Source organism: Pollicipes pollicipes, unplaced genomic scaffold, assembly GCF_011947565.3.
Source record: "Pollicipes pollicipes isolate AB1234 unplaced genomic scaffold, Ppol_2.1 Scaffold_4219;HRSCAF=4965_pilon_pilon_pilon, whole genome shotgun sequence".
Classification (NCBI taxonomy): Eukaryota; Metazoa; Arthropoda; class Thecostraca; order Pollicipedomorpha; family Pollicipedidae; genus Pollicipes; species Pollicipes pollicipes.
The window spans coordinates 29,911,013-29,923,952 of NW_023596448.1; the positions used below are offsets into that span (position 1 = coordinate 29,911,013).

Genomic DNA, 12,940 nt, shown 5'->3' on the forward strand with positions numbered 1-12,940 from the left:
GTGAGCAAGATTTGAGCCATTGTCAAATCCTCCCAGTGACATCACCTGTTTTGATAATTGTATAAAGCCATTTAAGTGTTCCTGAGTCCAGTGGAAATTTAAAGAATCTAGCCGCGCCACATTTGAGGCATGCTTTAGATCTGGCTGTCAGATGCTGCCAGATATGGCTGTCGTGAGAACGTGATTCCATGACGCTATCAAACGATGAAATAATGGGGCACAATTTTACAAACAGCGAATCGGCCGACCGACCGGCCCATACAAAATATATTGATTTTTCGCCGACCTGTCCCCGAGCCGGCGGACCAAATAAAATCACAGAATAGTTCTGTCGCCGGGTTGTAATAAAATCTAAAAGAGATACCATGGTGTCGTAGAGTGTGGTAAATAGTCTACGGAAACGTTTGCTGGCATCTGACAAAACGCCTTTCTATCGAGGCATAACATGGCGATGTCCTGTTATGTTTTGCAGAGTGTGCTATACCATTTCGTTGTGGCTGTCACCAAAAACTTGCTGTCCGAAAAGTGTTTGGCACCAAGCTTTGGGTCAGTATAAACATTTTTGTCGCCGATCCTATACACCAAGTTGGCAGGTTTTACCACACTTGCCAGTGAGTACCATGCCGTTGATGTCAGATCTTGAACATGGGGTGTGTTCAGGCTTTATGTATGTTCGCGCAATTCCTGCCTATGCTTTCATCAAATGACGTTGCGGTTTGGTGTCAGGGTAACGGCATTAAACTTACATGCGATGCGATCCCTCACTATGACGTTTCGAAATTAATATAGAAAGAGCCCGGCAGAAAACACATATCGAATTTGAATCAGTTCGTGTTTTCAAAGTGGTATCAGCACGATCTCACGGATGGCGAGTAGTTTATGTCTCTGGGTGAAAAATGTATCCAGAGTCAGCTTTTCCAATCACTTAAACGCTTTTAGTTTTTCATGTTCATCGCATCGAAACATTTGAATTCCAATGTTCAGAATTACGTGACCAAGAAGTCAAATCTTTTATAAATCTGACCGTCGTGAGAAACACGTGGTTAGCCATAAAACGTTTGTAGGCTTTGTACATATGTGGTGAAATGCTCATCTATGTAAACAGGATGAGCCTCAGTAGATGTAAACCTGCCCTGAGAAAGCAATCCAAGCCGCACATAGACGATGACGAGCATCGACACGTTTCCAACTGAATTCAGGCTGGGAAACCGCTCAGCCGTAGACAAAGTTTGTGTGCTACCAGGCGTACAACTATCTCTGTTGTTTTGGTGTGCCTTGCAAAATCTCGGGAACTTCCCAAAACCATCAGAAACCACTTCCCTATATTGCGAGTGCATCGCAAATAACCTCGCCTGGCGGTGCACTGCCAGGTACTTGGAAAGTCCTGCCACAAGAGCTGGCTGCAGAACGACCAGCAGTTCCTCAGTGAGCTCCTGGAATCCACCGCAAAATTTTCCACAGAAAGGCGTGCAGACTCGGTCGCCACCCGACATTGTGCACGTGCTTGCACCGGCTCTAGACCGGCGCGCCTGTATATAAATCCGGTGCACACCGAAGAGGGACGAGCAGTCGCAGCAGTGCAATCACTCAGCCAGGTAAGGTGCTTCAGCCCAGACCGGCTTGGCTACCGGTACTGTGGGAAGGACTGGAAATACGGTAGTTTGGGGTGTCATCATTAGTGGTGGGAACGAGCTTGCCGAGCAAGGGCGGCAGAAGACGGACATTTGGTCAGAATGTCAAACAGCAATTTGCTAGTTGGATGAGACGCTCAGATTCAAAGTGGTTTGCAACCTGCCGGACGGTGAAAAGTTAAACTCGAAGTTCTTGACAGCTTCAAAACGTGACTAGTTTCCAGGAGAAAAACTACTACTTGAGCGGTTACTCCAAAGAGGGCGGTGGGGAGACAATTGTCTGAAATGAGCTTGGCAACTACAGGTCAAATTTATTGACAAATATGCCTCTTAAAACTTACTTGTTTTGGACCGCATGGGCCCACCGAAAAGTATATCAATAGTTCTGAGCATTTTTCTCCATATTGTGCTCGCCTCAATATATTTAAATGTGGAACATTTCGTTTTATAGGAGTGGGTGCTCGTAGTCTTCCTAAAAGTAACTAGCCACGGATGAGGATGCGCTTTACCAGCATTGCCCTATTTCATGTCCTAGAGCCCGCGAGCTAAATGGTCGCCAACGGGCATGTGAAAGCACCGTCATCGCTTCAGGTTAGCAGCAGTTTGTTCGCGGTTTGACCAGTGATTTGTGTTGCGACAGCCATGAAGGTCGTCGCTCTCCTGCTTGTGGTCTGCGTCTCCGTGGGCTGGGCGAAGCCTCTCTGCTTCGGCGGCATCTGCATTCCTACCAGCGAAGCTGCTGGGGGTGCCTCGGGCGAGGTCACCAGTGGTACAAGCATTGGCCCTGGTGGTGTCACTAAGGTTTCGTCCGTCGGCGCCTCTGCAGGGGTAAGAACGCGCAAAAACTGAGCCGTCAAACGAGCACGTCTGGCAAAGATGGGCTGAATTGATGGACTGAGTGTTTGCGTTCCGGTAACTAGATTAAAACCCCGCCTTAGTTTATTTAGTCAGGCTAGCAAACATAACATGCGTTCTGATACACTGCATGCATGAGCATTACGTTGGACTCGATTTCTTCGGAATCTCACATCACAGTAGTGCAACGTAAACATGCTTTGGTAATTGAGTAAGATCAAAGCAAGCTGCGCACATTTGGCAGGACCATTTACCTCGCTGCCTCGGGTGGTAAAACATGAGTAATCACTGCAAGCCCACACCACCGCCAGGCGTGTCTAACCAGTGCATGGCACAAACGTACTACTACTGGTACTAACATATTGGTACTATTGCTTGGATCTCTTTTTTTGCAGGGAACGGCCAGAGGACCGTGTGCAAGCAGCTTCAATACGGCAGCAGCCAATAAATTTAGCTCACAGACTATCGTTGGCAATACCGATGAAGCCAACACGGATGCCGTCTCAATCCAACAAACCGGCTGCTGAATGACTCAGCCACAGTCATCTCGGCATGCGCCGCAATGGCACACATGAAGCGTCTGTTACATCCACGAACGTTGTGATATCGGCGTCGGTTGTGACATGTGATCGAAATGTGCAATACAGGCTTATGCCCGACATGACTGATCTCCAATGTGTTGGTGCTGCCAGCGCCAGTTAAAGTTAATATTTTCCGTGGAAAACGTACCGCAGGATGCACGACATTCAACGCCGAGCAAATGCCGATAGAATTTAAGTCACTCATATATTTGGGTAGTATCTTCTAGCATCTTGATCACGTATTCGATTATCTTAACACGTATTCGATTATCTTAGGTAGCATCTTAGCATCTTGATCACGTATTCGATTCCACTTTCAGGACCAAAGAACTATGGAGATCATGTCATAGCTCATAGCTGACGCCGAGTACTTGGCTAGGCCAATTTTCAATACTCGATGCGAGTAGACGGGAACGTTGGACTTGGAGGAGACAACCGCATTATATACGATCAAAGGCTGGGTAATTACCAATGTTCATGTTGTATAACGCACCATTACGGTTGGCATTTCGCTCCCAACCATGTTCTGACAGCTCTAAACAAGCGTACTGTAATGGCTGGCGCGCTGAAAGCGCGGGTAAATGCCTTGAGATTACAAAAACCATCAACACTAATGAGATGTATATCACACGCTGCTAAAAAGTAGAAATGAAGTGCAAGGAATACTGTTGTAAGCTTTGGACCTTATCGTTCAAATAACTTCAGACACCATCCACCACAGCTAAAAACATTGATTTCAAAACTATCAAACCATTTGTTAAAAAACGCGTGGAACGGCTTTCAACAATCCAAGAAAGGTAGCTCAGCGTTCAATGGAGGGACACGTCACCAAAACGTTGAGCCTATGTTCCCACGTTGAACTCTGTATTATGTTCGCCCCGAAAGTTTCATCTTACATATCTCAAAAAGCTGACACTCGAGCACACGAGCGAGCAGCCCAGGAGACGGAGGGAGTGACACGCCGGAGCGATGAAAGTCGCTCCCCCGCGCACAGGTGACAAAAGTGCTTTTTCTGTCACCGAACAAATTTGCAACCGTCTAATTGTCAGCTTAAGCCGAATCTGTCAGAAGCCGTCCCCATATAACTCTGAATGCAATAAATCACAATACAAAGACAAACGTGATACAATGCGGCGTAACCGTCAAAAATTTTGGTTCGGTAGTATTTTTACACCTACGTAAATACTGCTGGCCTGTAAGCTCTGAATGACGGCTGAGAGTTACATAATACAATTGTCAAATAAAGGCATGCTGAACATAACCAGCTTGAAGGAGTGTAGTTTCCTATTCAGGTAAAGGGAGTGAATTGTGCCTCCTGATCATGCATGTTGTTTATTCTTGTCATTAATCATTTGAAACATTGTTTTTCATTCCTTATCATATTTGGGACTTAGCACACAAAAGCAATTTCCAGAAACTACACTCCTCCCAAATGTAAAAAAGCGCGCGAGATGTGTGGAGAAAACTGTTTTGGGTCTATTTTTGGAAGCATGCTGAGTAATTTTGTATTGTGCCTCCCCCACCCTCAGTTCTTCATCCCCACGTATTTTGCAAAAATTTCTCCCTGCAGCTCTGCATTTATGGACAGCTTGGTTTTACAAGCACCTGACAACAATATCACCCTTGGTTTGTGGCGTCATCCAGCAATCAACCGAGCGCGCAGGCGACCTACCTTATCTTCCTTTAAGCATTGCCGGTGCAGAATTCACACTTCCTAACATTATGAGAATCATTTAGAGCAAAAGCCATGCCATATTGGTGTCAACAGATGCACAACACGCTATGCTGCGCGATGGTTTGATAAATCCTTAGGATGCTGCATGGACGTGGATCCGTTGTGAATTGTTTCCAGGGTAGATCTACTGTGGAGTGGCATATCTGTCAAGGGCTGGGAACGTCTTAGAATATGTGTTCACATATTTGAATTTCATTCATTCACTGTTGAGAGACGATGATGAACCTTGGTGGGTCAGGCCTCCCTCGGTTGTGTTATTTGGTTGCATGTAGCCGCGACTTTGACGTGGGCCGGATCAACAGCGCTGCACCCAATACCACCCACGTCCTGGGTGGGTCGTCAAGACTGGTGACCTTGTCTTAACCTGCCACTTGGTTTGCCAGCTCGCCGTTTCGTTCCCTTGATTGAAACTGGCGTCACCCATTCCCCAGTGCAGAGTCGGGTTATTATGCAACGCGTGCATCACCCTCTGCATTATAGCTGACTGGATAAGAATCTGACCGCAAAGCACGTCTGCAACAACTGCTCATCCCGACCCGATGCAGATCCGCAATGAGGCGGGTCTCGTAGACACGCTTGAGGTCCGAGGGTGGCAGACTGCACAACTTCCAGCGCTGCAAAATAACGCCCTCCTTTGCACGCGGCCTTAAGTGGCTCTTAAGTTTTCGGAGGCTACCCCTCCGGCACTTCGTACAATCATGTCGGAGCTTCCGGTATATTCCGGGCATTAATTTAATTAATAATCATTAATTGCGCGTGTCTTGACGTGTCCCTAGTGGTTCTGCTTTATGAGTAGCTACTGTCTTTTAGGAACACTGCACGGCGATCCGCGGCTGGCCGGGCGGCGGCGGCGACTGGCGATGCCCGGGGCCTGCGCGGCAAGCCGACACTGGTGTCTTAATGGGTCCCTTTATTATAAATAGGTTCAGAAATACGGCTGTTTAAATTCCGTCGCGCTGCGGGCTTTGGTTTTATGAAAAGGGCACGATCAGCTCAAAAATTTCGATGTCAGGAATGTACTTATTTTACCTGGCTTACAAGAGTCAGTCATCGACCTAGCAACATGCGACTTGTTGCAAATTAAAAGATGTTGAGGTCCATTCACCATTTTTCTGCGACAACCCATCCTAGTTTGTAAACGGTAGAGGGGGTTGGATCGACCCCCCCCCCCCCCCCCTGATCCCCATCGCGTTCCCCTCCTCAGTCTTCACTATGACAAAGCGGCGAATCAGGGCGAGGCTCCGCAGCCGGGCGTCGGCCTTTCTAACCTCTGCCTTTCTCAAGGTCGAGCGGGCGCCCACCCTGGTGCTGGACGGCCGCTTCTGTGTCAGACACGCGTTGTCTCTTGTTCCGCAATCACTCCAGTGCGGAAAGCATGGCCACCCTAGTGCTGGGCTGCTCTTGTGCCCGCACGCGGTCTTTCCTGTGCCGGACGGCCGCTCCTGTACCGGACACCCGGCCGCTCCTGTGCTGGACACTCGGCCGCTCCTGTACCGGACACTCGGCCGCTCCTGTACCGGACACTCGGCCGCTCTTGCACCGGACACCCGGCCGCTCCTGTGCTGGACACTCGGCCGCTCCTGTACCAGACACTCGGCCGCTCCTGTACTGGACACCCGGCCGCTCCTGTACCGGACACTCGGCCGCTCCTGTACCGGACACTCGGCCGCTCCTGTACCGGACACTCGGCCGCTCTTGCACCGGACACTCGGCCGCTCCTGTGCTGGACACTCGGCCGCTCCTGTACCGGACACCCGGCCGCTCCTGTGCTGGACACTCGGTCGCTCCTGTACCGGACACCCCGGCCGCTCCTGGCTGGACACCCGGCCGTTCCTGTACCGGACACTCGGGGCCGCTCCTGTACCGGACACTCGGCCGCTCTTGCACCGGACACTCGGCCGCTCCTGTGCTGGACACTCGGCCCGCTCCTGTACCGGACACCCGGCCGACTCCTGTGCTGGACACCTCGGCCGCTCCTGTACCGGACACCCGGCCGCTCCTGTGCTGGACACTCGGCCGCTCCTGTACCGGACACCCGGCCGCTCCTGTGCTGGACACTCGGTCGCTCCTGTACCGGACACCCGGCCGCTCCTGTGCTGGACACTCGGTCGCTCCTGTACCGGACACCCGGCCGCTCCTGTGCTGGACACTCGGCCGCTCCTGTACCGGACAACCCGGCCGCTCCTGTGCTGGACACTCGGCCGCTCCTGTACCGGGCACCCGGCCCGCTCCTGTGCTGGACACTCGGCCGCTCCTGTGCTGGACACCCGGCCGCTCCTACGCCAGTGCCCTGTGCCCTGTGCCAGTACATCCGACAGTCCCAGCGTTTGAAATAGCGACGACGTTCTTCGCGCGCCGCGCTGCCGGTCCGGGTGCGTTGCCCTGAAGCTTCCTGCCTCACCGCGCTGTGTCTCGTCCCCGCGTGTATGCCAGTGACACTGTCTGTGTCTCGTCCCGCGTGTCTGCCAGTGACGCTGTCTGTGTCTCGTCCCGCGTGTCTGCCAGTGACACTGTCTGTGTCTCGTCCCGCGTGTCTGCCAGTGACAATGTCTGTGTCTCGTCCCGCGCTGTATGCCAGTGACACTGTCCTGTGTCTCGTCCCGCGTGTCTGCCAGTGACACTGTCTGTGTCCTCGTCTCGCGTTTATGCCAGTGACACGTCTGTGTCTCGTCCCGCGTGTATGCCAGTGACACTGTCTGTGTCTCGTCCCGCCGTGTCTGCCAGTGACACTGTCTGTGTCTCGTCCCGCGTGTATGCCAGTGACACTGTCTGTGTCTCGTCCCGCGTGTCTGCCAGTGACACTGTCTGTGTCTCGTCCCGCGTGTATGCCAGTGACACTGTCTGTGTCTCGTCTCGCGTGTATGCCAGTGACACTGTCTGTTGTCTCGTCTCGCGTGTATGCCAGTGACACTGTCTGTGGTCTCGTCCCGCGTGGTATGCCAGTGACACTGTCTGTGTCTCGTCCCGCGTGTATGCCAGTGACACTGTCTGTGCAGGGGAGTGATCACCTGCGTGACGAACTGTCACGTGAATTCCGTGCTAGTCCGACGACGAAAGTGTCTACTCGACGGAACTGTCTACTCGACAAAACAGTCGGCTCGACGAAACAGTTTGCCTCCGCCGCGGCAAAGATGTACGGTGATCTTGCCAGCCATGTGGTGCTGCTGGTGTTGCGTTCCTGCTCGTAACGTCTGCGAGGGCCAGCATCACAGCCAACCTCCCCGACCCGGGCCAGCATCACAGCCACCTCCCCGACCCGGGCCAGCATCACAGCCACCTTCCCGACCCGGGCCAGCATCACAGCCACCTCCCCGACCCGGGCCAGCATCACGGCCACCTTCCCGACCCGGGCCAGCATCACAGCCACCTTCCCGACCCGGGCCAGCATCACAGCCACCTTCCCGACCCGGGCCAGCATCACAGCCACCTCCCCGACCCGGGCCAGCATCATAGCCACCTTCCCGACCAGGGCCGGCATCAAAGCCACCTTCCCGACCCGGGCCAGCATCACAGCCACCTTCCCGACCCGGGCCAGCATCACAGCCACCCTCCCCGACCCGGGCCAGCAACACAGCCACCTTCCCGACCCGGGCCAGCATCACAGCCACCTCCCCGACCCGGGCCAGCATCATAGCCATCTTCCCGACCCGGGGCCACACCATCGTCAGCGACGTTGTCCTGCAGCGAACCTCCAGCTCGTCGGCCCTGTCGACATGCTGGTCCATCTCCAGCTCATCGGCCCTGTCGACATGCTGGCCCATCTCCAGCTCATCGGCCCTGTCGACATGCTGGCCCATCTCCAGCTCATCGGTCTCGAGGCGACCTCGTCCCGCACCTCGGCCGCGATGACCTTGATCACAACCATGCCTTGTGGTCGCTCGCGCTGCTCAGCGAGGCAGGCGCGGTGCCGGCACCAGGCGCCGGGGCTGCAGGGGCGGCCAGGCGTGACAGCGCTCTTCTCCGGACGGTCGTCGTCAGAACCTACTGGCGGGACTGATCAACATCCAGTCCCTGCTGCCGATGATAAATCCACTGCAGCATAACCATCCAGACTGGATGCCTCACGACTTTTGCGTGATCACCGAGACGTGGCTTCGATCCGCCATTGCGTCCGGGCTGGCCACAGTCCCCGGCTAGGCGCTGCACCGTGCAGACCGGCCAGGAGAGGTCGGCTGTCGGGGTGTGGCGATCTTGAGCCGGGACTGCTACCAAGTCATTGCCGTCACCCAGGCGGCATCTGAGTGTCCGGACTGTCGGCTGGAGTCCCTCTCACTGCGAGTGACATCGGAGTCCGGCCTGCATTTCACTGTGGCTGCCGTCTATCAGCCCCAGTGCCGCGCCGTGGCTGCCCTCCAGGCGGACTTCAGCGAACTGGAGCTGCAATATTAGCGAGTGCGCCTACGGCACCCCGGACCGATCGTCATCATGGGTGATTTGAATTGTAATTTACTCGACCCCGCTAGTGACGTTGCATAAGACCCAACCGGTCCTTTGCAACGCAATAAAATACCGTCCCGCGGTATGTGCGTGTTACACCAGGGCCGCGTTCCTCACCGGCAAAGTATTTTCTTGAGTTACTACCTACGACATCACAAGTACCCACGCCATACATGAGCGACTATCCTCCAAGCCGCAGGAGCTGTTGTGACGCGCGTACCTCTGATGTCATAGGCTGCAACTTGTTGACAACTGTCGGTGATGGGGAACGCGGCCCAGGCCTTGTCTAGTATGCAGCAGGAATCGCGCAGATTTACCTTCGTGCTTAAGGTCCTATGTGGTACAATACTTTTTTAGTCGGCTTGTGTTGGATGCAGGCCCCGCCCACATGTGATGATATCGAAGATAGGCGTAGCGCTGCTCGCCGCTGGTGCTTTTTTATGTCTTTACTGTTCAGATAACTTTAGGATTCATGATCCATAAAACGCCGTGACTACCACGTAGGTAGCCATAAATCGTCTGTAAGCGGCTAACCTACTAAAGCGGTAAACCTAAAGCGGTAAACCCGAGGTGGCTCCCCTCGGGTGAATGGCGAAGCAAGAGGGACGACCCTCGCTGAAAGGACAACATCAGAGGTGTCTCTCGTCCTCGAGTGAAAAAATGTCGGTGCTGGTTGCTGAAGACGCCGCAGGTCACAACAGAACTCTTGCAGTTATTCAATGACACCTCCTGTGTCGATTTCACGGATATCTCGGACTCGAGAACAGAAACGTCCGTCAACTTTCAAGAGCGCTTAAACAGCAACCTCAGGAGTTGCCAGTCTGAGAGGAGGAGATTCGAGCTGCAGTTAGTCAGAAAATGGCAGGCATCGACGCGATTCCAGCTGAAATCAGGCTGCGGAATCGCTCAACCGCAAACGAGCCGTGCGTCTTGCCAGGCGAGCAAGTCTCTCTGTTGTCTTGGTATGTCTTACGAGTCTCTCTGTTGTCTTAGTATGTCTCGCGAGTCTCTCTGTTGTCTTGGTATGTCTTGCGAGTCTTCAGAACCACCCGAAACGTATTCGGAACCTCTTCTCCAGATTGCGCACGCATTGCACATAAGTTTGTCTGACGGTGCACTGGCAGGAGCCCCCAAAGTCATGCCACAAGAGCCGACAACACAACGGCGTGCGGCCGTCCGCAGTGGTGGCGATGAAGACCACGCGGAAGACCACGCGGATACACTCAACGCTGGTGCAGAGTTGCGTGACGAACCACCCATGAAGACCCTCCTACGGGAAGATCATGAACCAATCGCAAACAAGGCGGCGTTGAACAGATTCCCGTCACCGGACGGGGCAGAGTAAGCAGGGAGGTGGGCACCGTGGCTCGCCAATGGACCACGGTACCCCTGGGCGATCGTTCCACAGATGGGTGTCATCCGAGATGCTGTGCCAAGAGGCCCCGTGCTCGACTACCAAATTCTCGTTGCAGCCGTTCCGCAGTGGGCTCCTAGAATCCGCCGTGGGATTTTCGCAGCCGAGTACGCAGGGTCGGCCGTTGTCTTGTAGCGTGCACGTGCCGGTGCAAATGGAGTCCGTGCAACCGGCTCCAGACCGGTTCACCTGCATATAAAAGCGACGCACTCCGTAAGAGGACCAGCAGTCGCAGCAGTGCAATCACGCAGACAGGTAAGGTACTCAGCCCAGGCCGACTTCGCTACCGGTGCGGTGGGAAGGTCTGGAAATGCGGTGTTTTGTGGAGTCATCATCATTGATGCCACCGGGCTTGCTGAGCAGGTGGCTCGAAAATCGGGGTATGCTGTCAAACGAGCAGCAACTGATTATTTGAGTGTGATATTGAGATCTCGACGCAGCGTGCTACCTGACTGATGCTGAAAACGTGGCAGAAAAACCCCAAGGTCCTAGAACCCCAAAACGTAACTAGTTTCCAACAGCAAAATTACACATCAAACTGTTATTTGATAGAGGTGTAGGGAAGAGGGAAAAACTGTGTGAAATGACTTAGTAGTATGGGCCACAGTTGACTGCATTTATTACAAATATACATTCTACTGTTCTAAGCTATAAAAAACAGGTCCTCCAAAGAATTTTCCTGTTGCGTGCCTGTGCTGGGGTACAAAAGCATTCCAATAGTAATAAGTGAGCTTTTATCCTATGTGATGCGTGCTTCATATCTTCAAATGTGGGTTTCATAAAAGTGGGTGCAGTGCACTCGTAGCTCGCCCCACAGCAACTAGTCACGGATGAGCGTGTGTTTTGTCCGCCTTACCTCACTTCATGCAGAGCCCGCGAGTTAAGCGGTCGTCAACGGGCATGTGGAAACACTAGCATCGTTTCAGGCTAGTAGTAGTTTGCTCATGGTTTGACCAGTGCTGTGTGTTGCAGCAGCTATGAAGGTCGTCGCTCTCCTGCTTGTGGTCTGCGCCTCCGTGGCCTGGGCGAAGCCTTTGTGCTTCCACGGCATCTGCATTCCTGACAGTCAAGCCACTGGGGGTGCTTCGGGCACCGTCACCAGTGGCGTCAGCAATACATCTGGTGGCTCCAGCAGGATTACGTCAGTCGGCTCCTCTGCAGGGGTAAGCACGCGGAAAGACGGGAGCCGTTGAATGAGCGCGTTTGAAAAAGATGGACTGGATTGATTTAAGTTCGCGTGTTTCGATAAACGGAACAGAAGCACGCCCTAATTTATGTGTCATGCTAGCTCACATGTTATGCATTCTGGTAGGCTGAAGGCGTCACTATCACGCTGGACGGGATTACTTCACAAACTCGAGTCAGAACTGTGCAAAGTAAAAAATGTGTTGGAAATTGAGTTAGACTGAATCAAACTGCGTATTTGGGCCGCGACCTCTCCCTCGCTGGCTCGGATGGTTCAGCACGATTAATAACTGCCAGCTTGGACCACCGCCCGGTGCATTTCTTCTGCACTTCGCATAGCGAGGCATGGCATGAAATGCATAGTGACCAATGCATGCCAAGTGAGGTGCTCTGTTTTTAATCTCATTTCTTTTGCAGGGAACGGCCAGAGGACCGTGTGCAAGCAGCTTCAACAGTGGAAAAGCCACCAGCTTTAGCTCACAGACTATTTTGGGCAATACGGATGCAAGCGACACCAATGCCGTCTCAATCCAACAAACCGGCTGCTGAATGACCCAGTCACAGTCATCTCGGCATGTGTCGCAATGGCGCACCATGTGAAACGCTTGCTCCGTCGACAGACGTTGCGACATCGGGCGTCAGTTGTGACATGTGATCGAAATGTGCAATACAGGCTTACCCCGCCATGATTGAACTCTAATTTGTTGGCGCTGCCAGTGTCAGTTGATGTTTCTCCGTGGGAGAGGCGCCACAAATTTCGTGCCAACTCCGATAGTCATATCTTGGAGACGCATCTCCATGATATATTCAAACCAGTGAAACTAAAAAACAGCTCGGATTATGCTTCTTGTTACTGTTGGCGAGGAACACTGAAATAAACACGACCTTTTCGATACTGGATCAGAGTAGCCGGGAACGTTCGACTTGAAGGAGCTAACCATATATATATATATATATATATATATATATATATATATATATATATTATATATTATATATATATCTATATATCTATATATCTATCTCTCTCTCTCTATATATCTCTCTCTCTCTCTCTCTCTCCTCTCTCCCTCTTCTCTCTCTCTCTCTCTCTTCTCTCTCT

At 52.6% G+C, this 12,940-nt stretch overlaps 2 long non-coding RNA genes across 2 annotated transcripts; both read left to right on the plus strand.

Annotated features, from left to right (window-relative positions):
• The first annotated feature begins 1,569 nt into the window (after positions 1–1,569).
• On the plus strand, positions 1,570–3,156 carry LOC119095413 (uncharacterized). Its single transcript, XR_005093886.1, has 3 exons — positions 1,570–1,595; positions 2,272–2,459; positions 2,882–3,156. It is a non-coding gene; the product is annotated as an uncharacterized LOC119095413 (long non-coding RNA).
• A 7,685-nt stretch (positions 3,157–10,841) lies between these two features.
• LOC119095418 (uncharacterized) lies at positions 10,842–12,729 on the plus strand. Its single transcript, XR_005093891.1, has 3 exons — positions 10,842–10,908; positions 11,626–11,816; positions 12,256–12,729. It is a non-coding gene; the product is annotated as an uncharacterized LOC119095418 (long non-coding RNA).
• Positions 12,730–12,940: the final 211 nt, after the last annotated feature.